The sequence below is a fragment of the Lissotriton vulgaris genome, chromosome 12, assembly GCF_964263255.1.
Source record: "Lissotriton vulgaris chromosome 12, aLisVul1.2, whole genome shotgun sequence".
Lineage (NCBI taxonomy): Eukaryota > Metazoa > Chordata > Amphibia > Caudata > Salamandridae > Lissotriton > Lissotriton vulgaris.
The window spans coordinates 446,743,445-446,766,996 of NC_141700.1; the positions used below are offsets into that span (position 1 = coordinate 446,743,445).

The 23,552-nt window shown below is 36.8% G+C and overlaps 16 non-coding genes across 16 annotated transcripts; all 16 read right to left on the bottom strand.

Annotated features, from left to right (window-relative positions):
* Window positions 1-770: 770 nt before the first annotated feature.
* On the bottom strand, window positions 771-843 carry TRNAT-CGU (transfer RNA threonine (anticodon CGU)). Its single transcript has one exon. It is a non-coding gene; the product is annotated as a tRNA-Thr (tRNA).
* A 432-nt stretch (window positions 844-1,275) lies between these two features.
* On the bottom strand, window positions 1,276-1,349 carry TRNAT-AGU (transfer RNA threonine (anticodon AGU)). Its single transcript has one exon. It is a non-coding gene; the product is annotated as a tRNA-Thr (tRNA).
* A 435-nt stretch (window positions 1,350-1,784) lies between these two features.
* Window positions 1,785-1,858, bottom strand: TRNAT-AGU (transfer RNA threonine (anticodon AGU)). The gene has a single exon. It is a non-coding gene; the product is annotated as a tRNA-Thr (tRNA).
* Window positions 1,859-2,293: 435 nt separating this feature from the next.
* On the bottom strand, window positions 2,294-2,366 carry TRNAS-CGA (transfer RNA serine (anticodon CGA)). Its single transcript has one exon. It is a non-coding gene; the product is annotated as a tRNA-Ser (tRNA).
* A 1,967-nt stretch (window positions 2,367-4,333) lies between these two features.
* Window positions 4,334-4,406, bottom strand: TRNAS-CGA (transfer RNA serine (anticodon CGA)). Its single transcript has one exon. It is a non-coding gene; the product is annotated as a tRNA-Ser (tRNA).
* A 1,958-nt stretch (window positions 4,407-6,364) lies between these two features.
* Window positions 6,365-6,437, bottom strand: TRNAT-AGU (transfer RNA threonine (anticodon AGU)). The gene has a single exon. It is a non-coding gene; the product is annotated as a tRNA-Thr (tRNA).
* Window positions 6,438-14,307: 7,870 nt separating this feature from the next.
* TRNAT-AGU (transfer RNA threonine (anticodon AGU)) lies at window positions 14,308-14,381 on the bottom strand. The gene has a single exon. It is a non-coding gene; the product is annotated as a tRNA-Thr (tRNA).
* Window positions 14,382-14,816: 435 nt separating this feature from the next.
* TRNAT-CGU (transfer RNA threonine (anticodon CGU)) lies at window positions 14,817-14,889 on the bottom strand. Its single transcript has one exon. It is a non-coding gene; the product is annotated as a tRNA-Thr (tRNA).
* A 945-nt stretch (window positions 14,890-15,834) lies between these two features.
* Window positions 15,835-15,907, bottom strand: TRNAT-CGU (transfer RNA threonine (anticodon CGU)). The gene has a single exon. It is a non-coding gene; the product is annotated as a tRNA-Thr (tRNA).
* A 436-nt stretch (window positions 15,908-16,343) lies between these two features.
* On the bottom strand, window positions 16,344-16,417 carry TRNAT-AGU (transfer RNA threonine (anticodon AGU)). The gene has a single exon. It is a non-coding gene; the product is annotated as a tRNA-Thr (tRNA).
* A 435-nt stretch (window positions 16,418-16,852) lies between these two features.
* Window positions 16,853-16,926, bottom strand: TRNAT-AGU (transfer RNA threonine (anticodon AGU)). Its single transcript has one exon. It is a non-coding gene; the product is annotated as a tRNA-Thr (tRNA).
* Window positions 16,927-17,361: 435 nt separating this feature from the next.
* TRNAS-CGA (transfer RNA serine (anticodon CGA)) lies at window positions 17,362-17,434 on the bottom strand. Its single transcript has one exon. It is a non-coding gene; the product is annotated as a tRNA-Ser (tRNA).
* A 1,965-nt stretch (window positions 17,435-19,399) lies between these two features.
* TRNAT-UGU (transfer RNA threonine (anticodon UGU)) lies at window positions 19,400-19,472 on the bottom strand. The gene has a single exon. It is a non-coding gene; the product is annotated as a tRNA-Thr (tRNA).
* Window positions 19,473-20,927: 1,455 nt separating this feature from the next.
* On the bottom strand, window positions 20,928-21,000 carry TRNAT-CGU (transfer RNA threonine (anticodon CGU)). Its single transcript has one exon. It is a non-coding gene; the product is annotated as a tRNA-Thr (tRNA).
* A 945-nt stretch (window positions 21,001-21,945) lies between these two features.
* Window positions 21,946-22,018, bottom strand: TRNAT-UGU (transfer RNA threonine (anticodon UGU)). The gene has a single exon. It is a non-coding gene; the product is annotated as a tRNA-Thr (tRNA).
* Window positions 22,019-23,473: 1,455 nt separating this feature from the next.
* TRNAT-CGU (transfer RNA threonine (anticodon CGU)) lies at window positions 23,474-23,546 on the bottom strand. The gene has a single exon. It is a non-coding gene; the product is annotated as a tRNA-Thr (tRNA).
* Window positions 23,547-23,552: the final 6 nt, after the last annotated feature.

The following is a 23,552-nucleotide window of genomic DNA, read 5'->3' on the forward strand; positions in this document are numbered from 1 at the left end:
TTGAATTCTTTACAATTTTTTTTCATGAAGGTATTAATATTGCTCAAATCTAGGTAGAAATTTCATCTACCTCTTTCTCATAGATATGTATTTTTTTCATTTTGCAATAACAGTATTCATTCTATAATCTTGAAAATACTTGGGTTTTTATAAGGTTTAAGATGATCTGTTCAACAGTAAGATGAATCAGACTTTTATATTTTAATTGTATTAGAATAAGACCTAATGAAAATGATGTGTTATATTACAATGAGCAAAGCAAGGCACTGCTGAGAGTTTAACTCAGGATCTCCTGTTTACTAGACAGGCGCTTTAACCAGCTAAGCCACAGCACCCACTTGATTCTTAATTTTGAAACACTTTTCTTTATGGTGTTCAAGAGAATATTGCTTTTTCACTTTCATATTCTTTTCTAAGTTCACACACTTCTCTACTCAAACACTTAAGATGAATGAAGACTCTTCACTTATTCAAAAACACCTATCTAATTTGAAGTTTACCCTATTCATATCATTTTAAAATATACCTTGCTAAAGAATGGATTAGTTGAATTCAACAATAGAGTGATCATTCACCTCTATCTTGTTCTTTGTCATTTTCTTTTCCCTATTTCAGTCAATGCATTCCTACAAAAATCTTCACAATACCAATCATTTTATTTAATTTTTAAGATAACTTATTTCAAAGTTCATAGAACCAGATGTTTATTCTTAAATTGTATTCAACACTTGTTTGATGAAAATTATTCGGAAAGCATGGAGAAAACAGTTAGGTGCTGCTGAGATTTGAACTCAAGATTTCCTGTTTACGAGACAGGCGCTTTAACCACTAAGCCACAGCACCAACGTTAATAGTAAAAAATGCATAAATAATTTATTGTTGATGATGAAAATGTGTTTTCTGCTATAAATTCTTGTTGTATTGTAATCTTAAACACGAAAAGATACTCAATCACTAGCGAAGGATTAATATGTTTTAATAAACAGGTACTCTTATAAAACTTAATTTCATTTCTTGAATTCTTTACAATTTTTTTTCATGAAGGTATTAATATTGCTCAAATCTAGGTTGAAATTTCATCTACCTCTTTCTCATAGATATGTATTTTTTTCATTTTGCAATAACAGTATTCATTCTATAATCTTGAAAATACTTGGGTTTTTATAAGGTTTAAGATGATCTGTTCAACAGTAAGATGAATCAGACTTTTATATTTTAATTGTATCGGAATAAGACCTAATGAAAATGATTTGTTATATCAAAATGAGAAAAGCAAGGCACTGCTGAGAGTTGAACTCAGGATCTCCTGTTTACTAGACAGGCGCTTTACCTAGCTAAGCCACAGCACCCACTTGATTCTTAATTGTGAAACACTTTTCTTTATGGTGTTCAAGAGAATATTGCTTTTTCACTTTCATATTCTTTTCTAAGTCCACACACTTCTCCACTCAAACACTTAAGATGAATGAAGACTCTTCACTTATTCAAAAACACCTCTCTAATTTGAATTTTACCCTATTCATATCATTTTAAAATATCCCTTGCTGAAGAATGGATTAGTTGAATTCAAAAATAGAGTGATCATTCAGCTCTATCTTGTTCTTTGTCATTTTCTTTTCCCTATTTCAGTCAATGCATTCCTACAAAAATCTTCACAATACCAAGCATTTTATTTAATTTTTAAGATAACTTATTCTAAAGTTCATAGAACCAGGTGTTTATTCTTTAACTGTATTCAACACTTGTTTGATGAAAATTATTTGGAAAGCATGGAGAAAACAATTAGGTGCTGCTGAGAATTGAACTCAGGATTTCCTGTTTACTAGACAGGCGCTTTAACCAGCTAAGCCACAGCACCCACTTGATTCTTAATTTTGAAACACTTTTCTTTATGGTTTTCAAGAGAATATTGCTTTTTCCCTTTCATATTCTTTTCTAAGTTCACACACTTCTCCACTCAAACACTTAAGATGAATGAAGACTATTCACTTATTCAAAAACACCTCTCTAATTTGAAGTTTACCCTATTCATATCATTTTAAAATATACCTTGCTAAAGAATGGATTAGTTGAATTCAACGATAGAGTGATCATTCACCTCTATCTTGTTCTTTGTCATTTTCTTTTCCCTATTTCAGTCAATGCATTCCTACAAAAATCTTCACAATACCAAGCATTTTATTTAATTTTTAAGATAACTTATTCTAAAGTTCATAGAACCAGATGTTTATTCTTAAATTGTATTCAAAACTTGTTTGATGAAAATTATTCGGAAAGCATGGAGAAAACAGTTGGGTGCTGCTGAGAATTGAACTCAGGATTTCCTGTTTTCGAGACAGGCGCTTTAACCACTAAGCCACAGCACCAACGTTAATAGTAAAAAATGCATAAATAATTTATTGTTGATGATGAAAATGTGTTTTCTGCTATAAATTCTTCTTTATATGTATTGTAATCTTAAACACGAAAAGATACTCAATCACTAGCGAAGGATTAATATGTTTTAATAAACAGGTACTCTTATAAAACTTAATTTCATTTCTTGAATTCTTTACAATTTTTTTTCATGAAGGATTTAATATTGCTCAAATCTAGGTTGAAATTTCATCTAACTCTTTCTCATAGATATGTATTTTTTTCATTTTGCAATAACAGTATTCATTCTATAATCTTGAAAATACTTGGGTTTTTATAAGGTTTAAGATGATCTGTTCAACAGTAAGATGAATCAGACTTTTATATTTTAATTGTATTGGAATAAGACCTAATGAAAATGATTTGTTATATTACAATGAGCAAAGCAAGGCACTGCTGAGAGTCTAACTCAGGATCTCCCGTTTACTAGGCAGGCGCTTCAACCAGCTAAGCCGCAGCACCCACTTGATTCTTAATTTTGAAACACTTTTCTTTATGGTGTTCAAGGGAATATTGCTTTTTCACTTTCATATTCTTTTCTAAGTTCACACACTTCTCTACTCAAACACTTAAGATGAATGAAGACTCTTAACTTATTCAAAAACTCCTCTCTAATTTGAAGTTTACCCTATTCATATCAATTTAAAATATACCTTGCTAAAGAATGGATTAGTTGAATCCAACGATAGAGTGATCATTCACCTCTATCTTGTTCTTTGACATTTTCTTTTCCCTATTTCAGTCAATGCATTCCTACAAAAATCTTCACAATACCAAGCATTTTATTTAATTTTTAAGATAACTTATTCTAAAGTTCATAGAACCAGATGTTTATTCTTAAATTGTATTCAACACTTGTTTGATGAAAATAATTCGGAAAGCATGGAGAAAACAGTTAGGTGCTGCTGAAAATTGAACTCAGGATTTCCTGGTTACGAGACAGGCGCTTTAACCACTAAGCCACAGCACCAACGTTAATAGTAAAAAATGCATAAATAATTTATTGTTGATGATGAAAATGTGTTTTCTGCTATAAATTCTTCTTTATATGTATTGTAATCTTAAACACGAAAAGATACTCAATCACTAGCGAAGGATTAATATGTTTTAATAAACAGGTACTCTTATAAAACCCAATTTCATTTCTTGAATTCTTTACAATTTTATTCATGAAGGTATTAATATTGCTCAAATCTAGGTAGAAATTTCATCTACGTCTTTCTCATAGATATGTATTTTTTTTTTCATTTTGCAATAACAGTATTCATTCTATAATCTTGAAAATACTTGGGTTTTTATCAGGTTTAAGATGATCTTTTCAACAGTAAGATGAATCAGACTTTTATATTTTAATTGTATCGGAATAAGACCTAATGAAAATGATTTGTTATATAACAATGAGAAAAGCAAGGCGCTGCTGGGAGTTGAACTCAGGATCTCCTGTTTACTATACAGGCGCTTTAACCAGCTAAGCCACAGCACCCACTTGATTCTTAATTTTGAAACACTTTTCTTTATGGTGTTCAAGAGAATATTGCTTTTTCCCTTTCATATTCTTTTCTAAGTTCACACACTTCTCCACTCAAACACTTAAGATGAATGAAGACTATTCACTTATTCAAAAACACCTCTCTAATTTGAAGTTTACCCTATTCATATCATTTTAAAATATACCTTGCTAAAGAATGGATTAGTTGAATTCAACGATAGAGTGATCATTCACCTCTATCTTGTTCTTTGTCATTTTCTTTTCCCTATTTCAGTCAATGCATTCCTACAAAAATCTTCACAATACCAAGCATTTTATTTAATTTTTAAGATAACTTATTCTAAAGTTCATAGAACCAGATGTTTATTCTTAAATTGTATTCAAAACTTGTTTGATGAAAATTATTCGGAAAGCATGGAGAAAACAGTTAGGTGCTGCTGAGAATTGAACTCAGGATTTCCTGTTTTCGAGACAGGCGCTTTAACCACTAAGCCACAGCACCAACGTTAATAGTAAAAAATGCATAAATAATTTATTGTTGATGATGAAAATGTGTTTTCTGCTATAAATTCTTCTTTATATGTATTGTAATCTTAAACACGAAAAGATACTCAATCACTAGCGAAGGATTAATATGTTTTAATAAACAGGTACTCTTATAAAACTTAATTTCATTTCTTGAATTCTTTACAATTTTTTTTCATGAAGGTATTAATATTGCTCAAATCTAGGTTGAAATTTCATCTACCTCTTTCTCATAGATATGTATTTTTTTCATTTTGCAATAACAGTATTCATTCTATAATCTTGAAAATACTTGGGTTTTTATAAGGTTTAAGATGATCTGTTCAACAGTAAGATGAATCAGACTTTTATATTTTAATTGTATTGGAATAAGACCTAATGAAAATGATTTGTTATATTACAATGAGCAAAGCAAGGCACTGCTGAGAGTCTAACTCAGGATCTCCCGTTTACTAGGCAGGCGCTTCAACCAGCTAAGCCGCAGCACCCACTTGATTCTTAATTTTGAAACACTTTTCTTTATGGTGTTCAAGGGAATATTGCTTTTTCACTTTCATATTCTTTTCTAAGTTCACACACTTCTCTACTCAAACACTTAAGATGAATGAAGACTCTTCATTTATTCAAAAACACCTCTCTAATTTGAAGTTTACCCTATTCATATCATTTTAAACTATACCTTGCTGAAGAATGGATTAGTTGAATTCAACAATAGAGTGATCATTCACCTCTATCTTGTTCTTTGTCATTTTCTTTTCCTTATTTCAGTCAATGCATTCCTACAAAAATCTTCACAATACCAATCATTTTATTTAATTGTTAAGATAACTTATTCTAAAGTTCATAGAACCAGATGTTTATTCTTAAATTGTATTCAACATGTGTTTGATGAAAATTATTCGGAAAGCATGGAGAAAACAGTTAGGTGCTGCTGAGATTTGAACCCATGATTTCCTGTTTACAAGACAGGCATTTTAACCACTAAGCCACAGCACCAACGTTAATAGTAAAAAATGCATAAATAATTTATTGTTGATGATGAAAATGTGTTTTATGCTATAAATTCTTCTTTATATGTATTGTAATCTTAAACACGAAAAGATACTCAATCACTACGCAAGGATTAATATGTTTTAATAAACAGGTACACTTATAAAACCCACTTTCATTTCTTGAATTCTTTACAATTTTTTTCATGAAGGTATTAATATTGCTCAAATCTAGGTAGAAATTTCATCTACTTCTTTCTCATAGATATGTTTTTTTTTCATTTTGCAATAACTGTATTCATTCTATAATCTTGAAAATTCTTGGGTTTTTATCAGGTTTAAGATGATCTGTTCAACAGTAAGATGAATCAGACTTTTATATTTTAATTGTATCGGAATAAGACCTAATGAAAATGATTTGTTATATCAAAATGAGAAAAGCAAGGCACTGCTGAGAGTTGAACTCAGGATCTCCTGTTTACTAGACAGGCGCTTTAACTAGTTAAGCCACAGCACCCACTTGATTCTTAATTTTGAAACACTTTTCTTTATGGTGTTCAAGAGAATATTGCTTTTTCACTTTCATATTCTTTTCCACACACTTCTCCACTCAAACACTTAAGATGAATGAAGACTCTTCACTTATTCAAAAACACCTCTCTAATTTGAATTTTACCCTATTCATATCATTTTAAAATATCCCTTGCTGAAGAATGGATTAGTTGAATTCAAAAATAGAGTGATCATTCACCTCTATCTTGTTCTTTGTCATTTTCTTTTCCCTATTTCAGTCAATGCATTCCTACAAAAATCTTCACAATACCAAGCATTTTATTTAATTTTTAAGATAACTTATTCTAAAGTTCATAGAACCAGATGTTTATTCTTTAATTGTATTCAACACTTGTTTGATGAAAATTATTCGGAAAGCATGGAGAAAACAGTTAGGTGCTGCTGAGAATTGAACTCAGGATTTCCTGTTTACTAGACAGGCGCTTTAACCACTAAGCCACAGCACCAACGTTAATAGTAAAAAATGCATAAATAATTTATTGTTGATGATGAAAATGTGTTTTCTGCTATAAATTCTTCTTTATATGTATTGTAATCTTAAACACGAAAAGATACTCAATCACTACGCAAGGATTAATATGTTTTAATAAACAGGTACTCTGGAAAGGGGCGACCACTCGGTCCCCCCGCACGTATGGCAGAGTACCATGATCCCCCCGGGAAGCCATCTTGGGCGGGAAGCGAGTCTCGGCTGGTATGCCCGAAGCGGCGTAGCCGGGGCGCGCTTTTTCCCGCCCTAGAGTGGGCTGGCCTAGACACTGACGCGGCTGGCCACGCCCTCCGGGCAGGCAGGGGCGGGTTTACGCCCGCCCTGAAGACGGATAAAAGGGGACGCAAGACCAGAAGGCATCCTCTTGTTCCTGTGCTCTGAAGCTGCACCTCCTCGCTGCACGTGAGCTCGAGACGGAACGAAAAGCCAATTTTGAGCGTTGTAATCTTTCTTTTGTCTTACTTTTGTGATACTCTGTCGGAGAAATGCCCAAGAAAGGCGGAAAGAGAATGACGACTGAACAGATGCTTCGGGTCCTCATGAAGGAGATGACCGAGCTGAAGAAGCGGGTGGCGGAGAGAGAGGGGGAAGGGGGGCCGGAACGTCCTTCGGCTGGAGCAGCCCCAGGAGGGAGAGCCAAGAGGCCAAGGAGAGGGCCAGCTGGGGGAGACGTCCCGGTTCCCTGTACCCCGCTCGAAGCGCCAACCCCAGTACCTGTGGAGGGGAATCCGATTCCCGTGGTGGTCACCCCGGTGTCCAATGAAGATATGCCGCCCGAGCTGGCAGCACAACTTGCAGCGTGGTTGGGCGAAAGTAGTGAGGGCGCCACGGCTGTCGACGCGCAGGCGCTGATGAAGCAATTGCGCGAGAAACGGGATGCAGCCAAGGTGTCCGCGCCGGCTGCAGTAGTTGACAAGCCACCAGGGACGATTACGACCGCAGAGGCAGCGTCCGGTGCAGGTAAGCGGCCATTGCCGATTGCGAGGGACGAGTCAGCACCCTCTCGTAGAGAAAGGTTGGGTCAACATGTGCCTTTGGCAATTAAAGAGAAGATTTGGGCGGGGGAATATGTGAACATCTTCTCGTTGCTTGTTGATCATTATGAGGTGGAGCATGTTAAGGGCCAGAAAGACCTCATGCATCCGGGTGTTTGGCGCGCAAAAATGGCCGCCTTTAAAGTGAATGAGAATATTGGCAATTGGGGAAAAGCATGGGGGATTTTTACGTCGATCTTGGGGGAACGTAGGCCCGAGTTGCTTTCCGAGTTGCCGACCTATCAGTCGCGAATCATGGGGTACTCAACGTCACACCAGGGTAACCATTGGTTCTGCTACGATAATCTTTTTAGAAAGGCTAAAGAGCATAATAAAAGCTTAACCTGGGATTGTTATGATTCTTTGACATGGGATAAAATGAAGGAGACAGGAATGTTGAAGATACCATTGGTAGGGAGTAATGTTGGCGAATCCTCCCGCCAATATGCGGGGACGCCCTTTCGATCAGGTACGGGTACCGACGATTACTCGAGACCTGCCGGCAATACAGGGAAAAGGGGGTTCTGCTGGAATTTCAACAGAGGAAAATGTACTAGGCCCCAGGGATCGTGTAAATTTAAACACGAATGTAGTGGGTGCGGGTCGTCCCATCCTGAGTCCACGTGCAGAGCCAAAACGGGTGATAACGGGGGTAGAGGAGGCGCCAAACAGGTCTAACATAGTCCGAGGGGCGCCTTTACCTACCCCGATTGATACCTTGGCGATGATTCCCTGGCTCAGTGAATACCCGGATCGTACTTCTGCTGGGGTGCTGCGGAACGGGTTTTCGTATGGTTTCCGCATCCCGGTAGGGGACTTTCAGGGTGTGGAGAAGTGTAAAAATCAACTTTCGGTCCTGCAGCATACGACCGTGGTACAGGATAAGATCCGGAAAGAGGTTACTCGAGGTCGGGTTGCTGGCCCGTTTAGTGTACCCCCGGTGCAGGGTTTTGTTTCTTCTCCTTTAGGGGTGGTCCCCAAGAAGGACCCGGGTGAGTTCCGACTGATTCATAATTTATCAGCTCCACGTGGTCTTTCTGTAAACGATGCAATAGACCCAGAAGTGTGTTCGGTGCGGTACGCATCCTTCGATGAGGCCATAGCCATTTTGAATCGCCTGGGGCCCGGGGCGCTGATGGCGAAGTCAGATATCGAGTCAGCATTCCGATTGCTCCCGGTACACCCAGACGACCAGCGTCTCCTGGGTTTTATGTTTCAGGGTCATTATTACATGGATAGGTGTATGCCGATGGGGTGCTCTATATCTTGTGCCTATTTCGAGAAATTCAGTAGTTTTCTACAATGGGTCTTCACAAAGAGGACGGGTTTCCAACATGTAATGCATTACCTTGATGATTTTCTGTTCCTTGGGGCAGCCGGGGATCTCGAATGTGGCCAGGCCTTGGCCGAATTTTGTGTGTTAATGAAGCAGTTTGGTGTGCCATTGGCACCAGGTAAGACGGTGGGTCCTGCGACTTGCCTCGAGTTTCTGGGGATCGAGTTAGACTCCAATGAGGGTTGTTTTCGTTTACCAGCTGACAAAGTGTGGAAGTTCAGGGCAGCCCTGCAAATGTGTATAAATCAATCTAAAATTACGCTGCATCAATTACAGCAGTTGGTGGGACAGTTGAATTTTGCCCTGAGGGTTATACCGATGGCCCGCCCTTTTTCCCGTTCAATTGCCCAAGCTATGGTCGGCCTAAAGGAGGGTCATCATCGCACGAGACTATCGGCTGAGGTCCGCCAGGACATGCGCATTTGGTTGGCATTTCTGGCGGATTTTAATGGTCGAGTCATCTGGAACAAACCGGCCGTGTCCTCTGAAGAACTGGGGCTATGGACAGATTCGGCAGGTAGCATAGGTTTTGGTGCCATCTTCGGCACAAAATGGTCGGCACAAAGGTGGCCGGCATGGTGGCATGACAATGGACTGACAAGTAATATTGCTTTACTGGAACTTTTCCCCATTTTGGTGGCCCTGAGAACCTGGCCCGAAGGGTTCAAAGATCACTCTGTGGTATTTTGGTCTGACAATATGACCGTGGTCGAGTGCATCAATAGCCAGGCAGCACGATGTAAACTGATTTTAAGACTGCTCAAAGAAATTGTTTTACTGTGTATGCAACTGAATGTGCTATTCAGAGCAAAACATGTCCCGGGGGTAATGAATCAGGCGGCTGATGCACTGTCTCGTTTTCATATGCAGGCTTTCTCGGGTTTCCTTCCCACAGCGGACCCAGAGCCGGCACCCTTTCCCGAAGCTCTCTGGTCTCTCGGTGCCCCGAACTTCGTCACCTCGTGGGAGAGAGCCTAGCACCAAGGACGAGGAAGGCATATGAAGGGGCGTTTCGGTCCTATTTAGCCTTTTTGGGGACTGATAGAGAGGGGCTTTGGGGCCACGAGGAATGGGTAGTGAATTTTCTGATGTCCTTACGTAGGGCTGGGAAATCGGTGGCTACGGCCCAGAGGCATCGTGCTGCCATTTCCTTTGTTGCCAGGGCTCATAGTATCCAGGACCCGACAGCGTCTTTCGTTGTACAGAAAGCGCTGCGTGGGTGGCAACGCCTTGAGGGTCGCAGAGTAGATGAGAGGCGCCCGATAGGTTTGGATAGGTTGGCCCAGTTGTTGGCCACACTCCCTGCCACATGTTCATCTCAGTTTGAGACGGTGTTGTTCCGAGCCGCTTTTACGCTGGCATTTCACGGAGCGATGCGGGTGAGCGAACTGGTGGCAAGGAACAAACAGGATGTGACAGGGGGTTTGTGCCAGGAACACGTTCAGATCAGAGGAGTGACAATGACTGTCTCCTTTGTCAGGTCCAAGACCGATCAAGGTGGGATGGGTGACTGCATAATCATACGCAGGATTCCCGGGTCCTCCATGTGTCCGGTACAGTGTTTAGAAGACTACCTAGCACGAAGGGTGGCATCATGGGGGGGGACCTTGTTGAGACACGCGGACGCCACCCCACTGACGAAATTTCAGTTTCAGCGGGTGCTTGCGATGTCAATCGCCGCTGCGGGCTTGAACCCGGGCGAGTTTGGGACCCATTCCTTTAGGATAGGGGCTGCTACAGAGGCTACAGCCAGGGGTCTGAATGTCGAACAAGTTAAACGTGTGGGGCGTTGGTCCTTGAACTGTTATAAAAGGTATGTGCGGTTGCACATGTTGTGAAGCTGTAATGATGTACTCACGCTTCTTGTTTTTGTTTGGTTTTCAGTTGCGCAAGCCTACGAGGCGGGGCGGACTATGCAGTCGACCCAACACCGGGCCAGCGGTCAGACATCACCGGCTGTGAAAAAGGAGGTGTGGGTCGTGGGCCACTCATACGTGAGGCGTGCCGCGGACGTATTCAAAGCAGGTGACATGATTCACGTAGCTGGGGAATACGGGTACAGTGTGTCCTTCTACGGAAGAGGCGGTCTCTGTATTGACCAGTTTCAAGCATTTTTCGAGGGTTTGTTAGGGCGGACGAGGTCACCGCCGTCTATAGTCATAGTACATCTAGGGGGCAATGATTTGGTCACCACCGGTAGACGACTTCTCCTGGAGGCAATGCTTTCCACTGTAAGTTGGTTGGCGAGGAGAGTTCCGGGGTGCACAATTGCGTGGTCCCATATGATCCCATGAAAGGTGTGGCGAGGGGCTATTTCTGTTCCTGCTTTGAATCACTCTGTGAGAAAGCTTAATAACAAAGTGAGTAGGTTGTTCCGTTCCAGGACATTGCATTCTATTTCGCATGGCTGTATTAATGATGACAGTATGTATTTGGGGGATGGTGTGCATTTGTCTCGGGTGGGGAATGAGTTACTCATAGGAGACTTCTTAGCATGGTTAAAAACGTTAAAACATGACCTTTAGGTAGGAGCTTTGTGGGGGGTCCGGATAGCCGGTCAACTATCCGGCCTGTGGCGGTAAGGTCATGATCGGTGAGCACTAATTGGAAGATCCCTATGAGTGGGCGTCACCCAACACGGATGGGAGCGCTCGGGAGAGGTGGCCATTGGCCCCTCAACGGGGAGGCGGTCCCTTCTAAGGATGGGTCGCCGAAAGAAAAGGAAAGGCGGTCAAGGCCCCTTCCTGTGTAGGAGGGGTTACAGCCCCCTCCTGGGGAATTTCCCGGGGCCAGTGACGTCTGCGACGGCAGATGTGGTAAGTTGTGCGGGGTTTGGGGGGGGGTCTACGCTACCTTCTAGATACCTCACACGAGTCCTCGAACGACCTTTAAGTGGCGTCGAGTTTTATTGGTGCCCCCGTCAAGTCAAGGGAAATTGGTAGTTGCACTTGAGGTACGCCTCAGTGCTGTCGCCCCTCACAAGTGGGGGGGGTATTTCTGGTTAGGGATCTTGACACCGGTTACGACCTTGCCGTTGGCCCTTAAACGTTAGGATGTACAATTTCATAATTTCAAGTAAATGTTTGTAGGATGTTAGTTCGGCTAGGAGAACCTCTGTATTAGAGAATCTGTTAAGGTTAGCCAAACATCGCAATGTGGTAATGAAATTGTACATTAATATGAAACTGTTGATTTAATGTTTTAATTTTGTTTTAATAAATACGGCCGGGAGGGTCACTCCCTCCCTCTTCCAAAAACTTCAAGAACTGTTTCCTGTTTCCCTCCTTTGGGGATTGTGTTGAGAGGGGGTGGCGGGTATCTCAGCCATATGGAAAGGGGCGATCACTCGGTCCCCCCGCACGTATGGCAGAGTACCACGATCCCCCCGGGAAGCCATCTTGGGCGGGAAGCGAGTCTCGGCTGGTATGCCCGAAGCGGCGTAGCCGGGGCGCGCTTTTTCCCGCCCTAGAGTGGGCTGGCCTAGACACTGACGCGGCTGGCCACGCCCTCCGGGCAGGCAGGGGCGGGTTTACGCCCGCCCTGAAGACGGATAAAAGGGGACGCAAGACCAGAAGGCATCCTCTTGTTCCTGTGCTCTGAAGCTGCACCTCCTCGCTGCACGTGAGCTCGAGACGGAACGAAGAGCCAATTTTGACCCACCCACCAGCCCCTGAAGACAGCCAGTTGTTTTGAATAAAAGTTGATGGATAATTCTAATTTCGTTTACAGGTTGTGGTATTATCATGTTGATTTTGAGTGTGTAATAAAGAATGGTCTATTTCATTTATGTTTTGTGATTAAAGAAATTCGGCTTTAGTGTTCATTTATAAGCATGCTTTTAATACGGTCATAGTAGCCGATGTATTTTAGTTTAGTAGGTTTGTTAGCATTGTCGTATTTATTTTGGTCGGGCGGTAAGGTCATGATCGGTGAGCACTAATTGGATGATCCCTATGAGTGGGCGTCACCCAACACGGATGGGAGCGCTCGGGAGAGGTGGCCATTGGCCCCTCAACGGGGATGCGGTCCCTTCTAAGGATGGGTCGCCGAAAGAAAAGGAAAGGCGGTCAAGGCCCCTTCCTGTGTAGGAGGGGTTACAGCCCCCTCCTGGGGAATTTCCCGGGGCCAGTGACGTCTGCGACGGCAGATGTGGTAAGTTGTGCGGGGTTTGGGGGGGGTCTACGCTACCTTCTAGATACCTCACACGAGTCCTCGAACGACCTTTAAGTGGCGTCGAGTTTTATTGGTGCCCCCGTCAAGTCAAGGGAAATTGGTAGTTGCACTTGAGGTACGCCTCAGTGCTGTCGCCCCTCACAAGTGGGGGGGGTATTTCTGGTTAGGGATCTTGACACCGGTTACGACCTTGCCGTTGGCCCTTAAACGTTAGGATGTACAATTTCATAATTTCAAGTAAATGTTTGTAGGATGTTAGTTCGGCTAGGAGAACCTCTGTATTAGAGAATCTGTTAAGGTTAGCCAAACATCGCAATGTGGTAATGAAATTGTACATTAATATGAAACTGTTGATTTAATGTTTTAATTTTGTTTTAATAAATACGGCCGGGAGGGTCACTCCCTCCCTCTTCCAAAAACTTCAAGAACTGTTTCCTGTTTCCCTCCTTTGGGGATTGTGTTGAGAGGGGGTGGCGGGTATCTCAGCCATATTATAAAACTCAATTTCATTTCTTGAATTCTTTACAATTTTATTCATGAAGGTATTAATATTGCTCAAATCTAGGTAGAAATTTCATCTTCATCTTTCTCATAGATATGTAGTTTTTTTCATTTTGCAATAACAGTATTCATTCTATAATCTTGAAAATACTTGGGTTTTTATAAGGTTTAAGATGATCTGTTCAACAGTAAGATGAATCAGACTTTTATATTTTAATTGTATCGGAATAAGACCTAATGAAAATGATTTGTTATATTACAATGAGCAAAGCAAGGCACTGCTGAGAGTTTAACTCAGGATCTCCTGTTTACTAGACAGGCGCTTTAACCGGCTAAGCCACAGCACCCACTTGATTCTTAATTTTGAAACACTTTTCTTTATGGTGTTCAAGAGAATATTGCTTTTTCACTTTCATATTCTTTTCTAAGTTCACACACTTCTCTACTCAAACACTTAAGATGAATGAAGACTCTTCATTTATTCAAAAACACCTCTCTAATTTGAAGTTTACCCTATTCATATCATTTTAAACTATACCTTGCTGAAGAATTGATTAGTTGAATTCAACAATAGAGTGATCATTCACCTCTATCTTGTTCTTTGTCATTTTCTTTTCCCTATTTCAGTCAATGCATTCCTACAAAAATCTTCACAATACCAAGCATTTTATTTAATTTTTAAGATGACTTATTCTAAAGTTCATAGAACCAGATGTTTATTCTTAAATTGTATTCAACACTTGTTTGATGAAAATTATTTGGAAAGCATGGAGAAAACAATTAGGTGCTGCTGAGAATTGAACTCAGGATTTCCTGTTTACTAGACAGGCGCTTTAACCAGCTAAGCCACAGCACCCACTTGATTCTTAATTTTGAAACACTTTTCTTTATGGTGTTCAAGAGAATATTGCTTTTTCCCTTTCATATTCTTTTCTAAGTTCACACACTTCTCCACTCAAACACTTAAGATGAATGAAGACTCTTCACTTATTCAAAAACACCTCTCTAATTTGAAGTTTACCCTATTCATATCATTTTAAACTTTACCTTGCTGAAGAATGGATTAGTTGAATTCAACAATAGAGTGATCATTCACCTCTATCTTGTTCTTTGTCATTTTCTTTTCCCTATTTCAGTCAATGCATTCCTACAAAAATCTTCACAATACCAAGCATTTTATTTAATTTTTAAGATAACTTATTCTAAAGTTCATAGAACCAGATGTTTATTCTTAAATTGTATTCAACACTTGTTTGATGAAAATGATTCGGAAAGCATGGAGAAAACAGTTAGGTGCTGCTGAGAATTGAACTCAGGATTTCCTGTTTACGAGACAGGCGCTTTAACCACTAAGCCACAGCACCAACGTTAATAGTAAAAAATGCATAAATAATTTATTGTTGATGATGAAAATGTGTTTTCTGCTATAAATTCTTCTTTATATGTATTGTAATCTTAAACACGAAAAGATACTCAATCACTACGCTGGATTAATATGTTTTAATAAACAGGTACTCTTATAAAACCCAATTTCATTTCTTGAATTCTTTACAATTTTTTTTCATGAAGGTATTAATATTGCTCAAATCTAGGTAGAAATTTCATCTACCTCTTTCTCATAGATATGTATTTTTTTCATTTTGCAATAACAGTATTCATTCTATAATCTTGAAAATACTTGGGTTTTTATAAGGTTTAAGATGATCTGTTCAACAGTAAGATGAATCAGACTTTTATATTTTAATTGTATTAGAATAAGACCTAATGAAAATTATGTGTTATATTACAATGAGCAAAGCAAGGCACTGCTGAGAGTTTAACTCAGGATCTCCTGTTTACTAGACAGGCGCTTTAACCAGCTAAGCCACAGCACCCACTTGATTCTTAATTTTGAAACACTTTTCTTTATGGTGTTCAAGAGAATATTGCTTTTTCACTTTCATATTCTTTTCTAAGTTCACACACTTCTCTACTCAAACACTTAAGATGAATGAAGACTCTTCACTTATTCAAAAACACCTATCTAATTTGAAGTTTACCCTATTCATATCATTTTAAAATATACCTTGCTAAAGAATGGATTAGTTGAATTCAACAATAGAGTGATCATTCACCTCTATCTTGTTCTTTGTCATTTTCTTTTCCCTTTTTCAGTCAATGCATTCCTACAAAAATCTTCACAATACCAATCATTTTATTTAATTTTTAAGATAACTTATTTCAAAGTTCATAGAACCAGATGTTTATTCTTAAATTGTATTCAACACTTGTTTGATGAAAATTATTCGGAAAGCATGGAGAAAACAGTTAGGTGCAGCTGAGATTTGAACTCAAGATTTCCTGTTTACGAGACAGGCGCTTTAACCACTAAGCCACAGCACCAACGTTAATAGTAAAAAATGCATAAATAATTTATTGTTGATGATGAAAATGTGTTTTCTGCTATAAATTCTTGTTTATATGTATTGTAATCTTAAACACGAAAAGATACTCAATCACTACGCAAGGATTAATATGTTTTAATAAGCAGGTACTCTTATAAAACCCACTTTCATTTCTTGAATTCTTTACAATTTTTTTCATGAAGGTATTAATATTGCTCAAATCTAGGTAGAAATTTCATCTACTTCTTTCTCATAGATATATTTTTTTTTCATTTTGCAATAACTGTATTCATTCTATAATCTTGAAAATTCTTGTCTTTTTATAAGGTTTAAGATGATCTGTTCAACAGTAAGATGAATCAGACTTTTATATTTTAATTGTATCGGAATAAGACCTAATGAAAATGATTTGTTATATCAAAATGAGAAAAGCAAGGCACTGCTGAGAGTTGAACTCAGGATCTCCTGTTTACTAGACAGGCGCTTTACCTAGCTAAGCCACAGCACCCACTTGATTCTTAATTTTGAAACACTTTTCTTTATGGTGTTCAAGAGAATATTGCTTTTTCACTTTCATATTCTTTTCTAAGTCCACACACTTCTCCACTCAAACACTTAAGATGAATGAAGACTCTTCACTTATTCAAAAACACCTCTCTAATTTGAATTTTACCCTATTCATATCATTTTAAAATATCCCTTGCTGAAGAATGGATTAGTTGAATTCAAAAATAGAGTGATCATTCAGCTCTATCTTGTTCTTTGTCATTTTCTTTTCCCTATTTCAGTCAATGCATTCCTACAAAAATCTTCACAATACCAAGCATTTTATTTAATTTTTAAGATAACTTATTCTAAAGTTCATAGAACCAGGTGTTTATTCTTTAATTGTATTCAACACTTGTTTGATGAAAATTATTTGGAAAGCATGGAGAAAACAATTAGGTGCTGCTGAGAATTGAACTCAGGATTTCCTGTTTACTAGACAGGCGCTTTAACCAGCTAAGCCACAGCACCCACTTGATTCTTAATTTTGAAACACTTTTCTTTATGGTTTTCAAGAGAATATTGCTTTTTCCCTTTCATATTCTTTTCTAAGTTCACACACTTCTCCACTCAAACACTTAAGATGAATGAAGACTATTCACTTATTCAAAAACACCTCTCTAATTTGAAGTTTACCCTATTCATATCATTTTAAAATATACCTTGCTAAAGAATGGATTAGTTGAATTCAACGATAGAGTGATCATTCACCTCTATCTTGTTCTTTGTCATTTTCTTTTCCCTATTTCAGTCAATGCATTCCTACAAAAATCTTCACAATACCAAGCATTTTATTTAATTTTTAAGATAACTTATTCTAAAGTTCATAGAACCAGATGTTTATTCTTAAATTGTATTCAAAACTTTTTTGATGAAAATTATTCGGAAAGCATGGAGAAAACAGTTAGGTGCTGCTGAGAATTGAACTCAGGATTTCCTGTTTTCGAGACAGGCGCTTTAACCACTAAGCCACAGCACCAACGTTAATAGTAAAAAATGCATAAATAATTTATTGTTGATGATGAAAATGTGTTTTCTGCTATAAATTCTTCTTTATATGTATTGTAATCTTAAACACGAAAAGATACTCAATCACTATGCAAGGATTAATATGTTTTAATAAACAGGTACTCTTATAAAACCCAATTTCATTTCTTGAATTCTTTACAATTTTTTTTCATGAAGGTATTAATATTGCTCAAATCTAGGTAGAAATTTCATCTACCTCTTTCTCATAGATATGTATTTTTTTCATTTTGCAATAACAGTATTCATTCTATAATCTTGAAAATACTTGGGTTTTTATAAGGTTTAAGATGATCTGTTCAACAGTAAGATGAATCAGACTTTTATATTTTAATTGTATTGGAATAAGACCTAATGAAATAGATTTGTTATATTACAATGAGCAAAGCAAGGCACTGCTGAGAGTCTAACTCAGGATCTCCCGTTTACTAGGCAGGCGCTTCAACCAGCTAAGCCACAGCACCCACTTGAATCTTAATTTTGAAACACTTTTCTTTATGGTGTTCAAGGGAATATTGATTTTCACTTTCATATTCTTTTCTAAGTTCACACACTTCTCTACTCAAACACTTAAGATGAATGAAGACTCTTAACTTATTCAAAAACTCCTCTCTAATTTGAAGTTTACCCTATTCATATCAATTTAAAATATACCTTGCTAAAGAATGGATTAGTTGAATCCAACGATAGAGTGATCATTCACCTCTATCTTGTTCTTTGACATTTTCTTTTCCCTATTTCAGTCAATGCATTCCTACAAAAATCTTCACAATACCAAGTTTTTTATTTAATTTTTAAGATAACTTATTCTAAAGTTCATAGAACCAGATGTTTATTCTTAAATTGTATTCAACACTTGTTTGATGAAAATTATTCGGAAAGCATGGAGAAAACAGTTAGGTGCTGCTGAGAATTGAACTCAGGATTTCCTGGTTACGAGACAAGCGCTTTAACCACTAAGCCACAGCACCAACGTTAATAGTAAAAAATGCATAAATAATTTATTGTTGATGATGAAAATGTGTTTTCTGCTATGAATTCTTCTTTATATGTATTGTAATCTTAAACACGAAAAGATACTCAATCACTAGCGAAGGATTAATATGTTTTAATAAACAGGTACTCTTATAAAACCCAATTTCATTTCTTGAATTCTTTACAATTTTATTCATGAAGGTATTAATATTGCTCAAATCTAGGTAGAAATTTAATCTACGTCTTTCTCATAGATATGTATTTTTTTTTCATTTTGCAATAACAGTATTCATTCTATAATCTTGAAAATACTTGGGTTTTTATCAGGTTTAAGATGATCTTTTCAACAGTAAGATGAATCAGACTTTTATATTTTAATTGTATCGGAATAAGACCTAATGAAAATGATTTGTTATATAACAATGAGAAAAGCAAGGCGCTGCTGAGAGTTGAACTCAGGATCTCCTGTTTACTAGACAGGCGATTTAACCAGCTAAGCCACAGCACCCAGTTGATTCTTAGTTTTGAAACACTTTTCTTTTTGGTGTTCAAGAGAATATTGCTTTTTCACTTTCATATTCTTTTCTAAGTTCACACACTTCTCTACTCAAACACTTAAGATGAATGAAGACTCTTCATTTATTCAAAAACACCTCTCTAATTTGAAGTTTACCCTATTCATATCATTTTAAACTATACCTTGCTGAAGAATGGATTAGTTGAATTCAACAATAGAGTGATCATTCACCTCTATCTTGTTCTTTGTCATTTTCTTTTCCCTATTTCAGTCAATGCATTCCTACAAAAATCTTCACAATACCAATCATTTTATTTAATTGTTAAGATAACTTATTCTAAAGTTCATAGAACCAGATGTTTATTCTTAAATTGTATTCAACATGTGTTTGATGAAAATTATTCGGAAAGCATGGAGAAAACAGTTAGGTGCTGCTGAGATTTGAACCCAGGATTTCCTGTTTACAAGACAGGCATTTTAACCACTAAGCCACAGCACCAACGTTAATAGTAAAAAATGCATAAATAATTTATTGTTGATGATGAAAATGTGTTTTCTGCTATAAATTCTTCTTTATATGTATTGTAATCTTAAACACGAAAAGATACTCAATCACTACGCAAGGATTAATATGTTTTAATAAACAGGTACTCTTATAAAACCCACTTTCATTTCTTGAATTTTTTACAATTTTTTTCATGAAGGTATTAATATTGCTCAAATCTAGGTAGAAATTTCATCTACTTCTTTCTCATAGATATGTTTTTTTTTCATTTTGCAATAACTGTATTCATTCTATAATCTTGAAAATTCTTGGCTTTTTATAAGGTTTAAGATGATCTGTTCAACAGTAAGATGAATCAGACTTTTATATTTTAATTGTATCGGAATAAGACCTAATGAAAATGATTTGTTATATCAAAATGAGAAAAGCAAGGCACTGCTAAGAGTTGAACTCAGGATCTCCTGTTTACTAGACAGGCGCTTTAACTAGCTAAGCCACAGCACCCACTTGATTCTTAATTTTGAAACACTTTTCTTTATGGTGTTCAAGAGAATATTGCTTTTTCACTTTCATATTCTTTTCTAAGTCCACACACTTCTCCACTCAAACACTTAAGATGAATGAAGACTCTTCACTTATTCAAAAACACCTCTCTAATTTGAATTTTACCCTATTCATATCATTTTAAAATATCCCTTGCTGAAGAATGGATTAGTTGAATTCAAAAATAGAGTGATCATTCACCTCTATCTTGTTCTTTGTCATTTTCTTTTCCCTATTTCAGTCAATGCATTCCTACAAAAATCTTCACAATACCAAGCATTTTATTTAATTTTTAAGATAACTTATTCTAAAGTTCATAGAACCAGGTGTTTATTCTTTAATTGTATTCAACACTTGTTTGATGAAAAATATTTGGAAAGCATGGAGAAAACAATTAGGTGCTGCTGAGAATTGAACTCAGGATTTCCTGTTTACTAGACAGGCGCTTTAACCAGCTAACCCACAGCACCCACTTGATTCTTAATTTTGAAATACTTTTCTTTATGGTGTTGAAGAGAATATTGCGTTTTTCCCTTTCATATTCTTTTCTAAGTTCACACACTTCTCCACTCAAACACTTAAGATGAATGAAGACTCTTCACTTATTCAAAAACACCTCTCTAATTTGAAGTTTACCCTATTCATATCATTTTAAAATATATCTTGCTAAAGAATGGATTAGTTGAATTCAACGATAGAGTGATCATTCACCTCTATCTTGTTCTTTGTCATTTTCTTTTCCCTATTTCAGTCAATGCATTCCTACAAAAATCTTCACAATACCAAGCATTTTATTTAATTTTTAAGATAACTTATTCTAAAGTTCATAAAACCAGATGTTTATTCTTAAATTGTATTCAACACTTGTTTGATGAAAAATTTTCGGAAAGCATGGAGAAAACAGTTAGGTGCTGCTGAGAATTGAACTCAGGATTTCCTGGTTACGAGACAGGCGCTTTAACCACTAAGCCACAGCACCAACGTTAATAGTAAAAAATGCATAAATAATTTATTGTTGATGATGAAAATGTGTTTTCTGCTATAAATTCTTCTTTATATGTATTGTAATCTTAAACACGAAAAGATACTCAATCACTACGCAAGGATTAATATGTTTTAATAAAAAGGTACTCTTATAAAACCCAATTTCATTTCTTGAATTCTTTACAATTTTTTTTCATGAAGGTATTAATATTGCTCAAATCTAGGTAGAAATTTCATCTACCTCTTTCTTATAGATATGTATTTTTTTCATTTTGCAATAACAGTATTCATTCTATAATCTTGAAAATACTTGGGTTTTTATAAGGTTTAAGATGATCTGTTCAACAGTAAGATGAATCAGACTTTTATATTTTAATTGTATTGGAATAAGACCTAATGAAAATGATTTGTTATATTACAATGAGCAAAGCAAGGCACTGCTGAGAGTCTAACTCAGGATCTCCCGTTTACTAGGCAGGTGCTTCAACCAGCTAAGCCACAGCACCCACTTGAATCTTAATTTTGAAACACTTTTCTTTATGGTGTTCAAGGGAATATTGATTTTCACTTTCATATTCTTTTCTAAGTTCACACACTTCTCTACTCAAACACTTAAGATGAATGAAGACTCTTAACTTATTCAAAAACTCCTCTCTAATTTGAAGTTTACCCTATTCATATCAATTTAAAATATACCTTGCTAAAGAATGGATTAGTTGAATCCAACGATAGAGTGATCATTCACCTCTATCTTGTTCTTTGACATTTTCTTTTCCCTATTTCAGTCAATGCATTCCTACAAAAATCTTCACAATACCAAGCATTTTATTTAATTTTTAAGATAACTTATTCTAAAGTTCATAGAACCAGATGTTTATTCTTAAATTGTATTCAACATGTGTTTGATGAAAATTATTCGGAAAGCATGGAGAAAACAGTTAGGTGCTGCTGAGATTTGAACCCAGGATTTCCTGTTTACAAGACAGGCATTTTAACCACTAAGCCACAGCACCAACGTTAATAGTAAAAAATGCATAAATAATTTATTGTTGATGATGAAAATGTGTTTTCTGCTATAAATTCTTCTTTATATGTATTGTAATCTTAAACACGAAAAGATACTCAATCACTACGCAAGGATTAATATGTTTTAATAAACAGGTACTCTTATAAAACCCACTTTCGTTTCTTGAATTTTTTACAATTTCTTTCATGAAGGTATTAATATTGCTCAAATCTAGGTAGAAATTTCATCTACTTCTTTCTCATAGATATGTTTTTTTTTCATTTTGCAATAACTGTATTCATTCTATAATCTTGAAAATTCTTGGCTTTTTATAAGGTTTAAGATGATCTGTTCAACAGTAAGATGAATCAGACTTTTATATTTTAATTGTATCGGAATAAGACCTAATGAAAATGATTTGTTATATCAAAATGAGAAAAGCAAGGCACCGCTGAGAGTTGAACTCAGGATCTCCTGTTTACTAGACAGGTGCTTTAACTAGCTAAGCCACAGCGCCCACTTGATTCTTAATTTTGAAACACTTTTCTTTATGGTGTTCAAGAGAATATTGCTTTTTCACTTTCATATTCTTTTCTAAGTCCACACACTTCTCCACTCAAACACTTAAGATGAATGAAGACTCTTCACTTATTCAAAAACACCTCTCTAATTTGAATTTTACCCTATTCATATCATTTTAAAATATCCCTTGCTGAAGAATGGATTAGTTGCATTAAAAAATAGAGTGATCATTCAGCTCTATCTTGTTCTTTGTCATTTTCTTTTCCCTATTTCAGTCAATGCATTCCTACAAAAATCTTCACAATACCAAGCATTTTATTTAATTTTTAAGATAACTTATTCTAAAGTTCATAGAACCAGGTGTTTATTCTTTAATTGTATTCAACACTTGTTTGATGAAAATTATTTGGAAAGCATGGAGAAAACAATTAGGTGCTGCTGAGAATTGAACTCAGGATTTCCTGTTTACTAGACAGGCGCTTTAACCAGCTAACCCACAGCACCCACTTGATTCTTAATTTTGAAATACTTTTCTTTATGGTGTTCAAGAGAATATTGCGTTTTTCCCTTTCATATTCTTTTCTAAGTTCACACACTTCTCCACTCAAACACTTAAGATGAATGAAGACTCTTCACTTATTCAAAAACACCTCTCTAATTTGAAGTTTACCCTATTCATATCATTTTAAAATATATCTTGCTAAAGAATGGATTAGTTGAATTCAACGATAGAGTGATCATTCACCTCTATCTTGTTCTTTGTCATTTTCTTTTCCCTATTTCAGTCAATGCATTCCTACAAAAATCTTCACAATACCAAGCATTTTATTTAATTTTTAAGATAACTTATTCTAAAGTTCATAAAACCAGATGTTTATTCTTAAATTGTATTCAACACTTGTTTGATGAAAAATTTTCGGAAAGCATGGAGAAAACAGTTAGGTGCTGCTGAGAATTGAACTCAGGATTTCCTGGTTACGAGACAGGCGCTTTAACCACTAAGCCACAGCACCAACGTT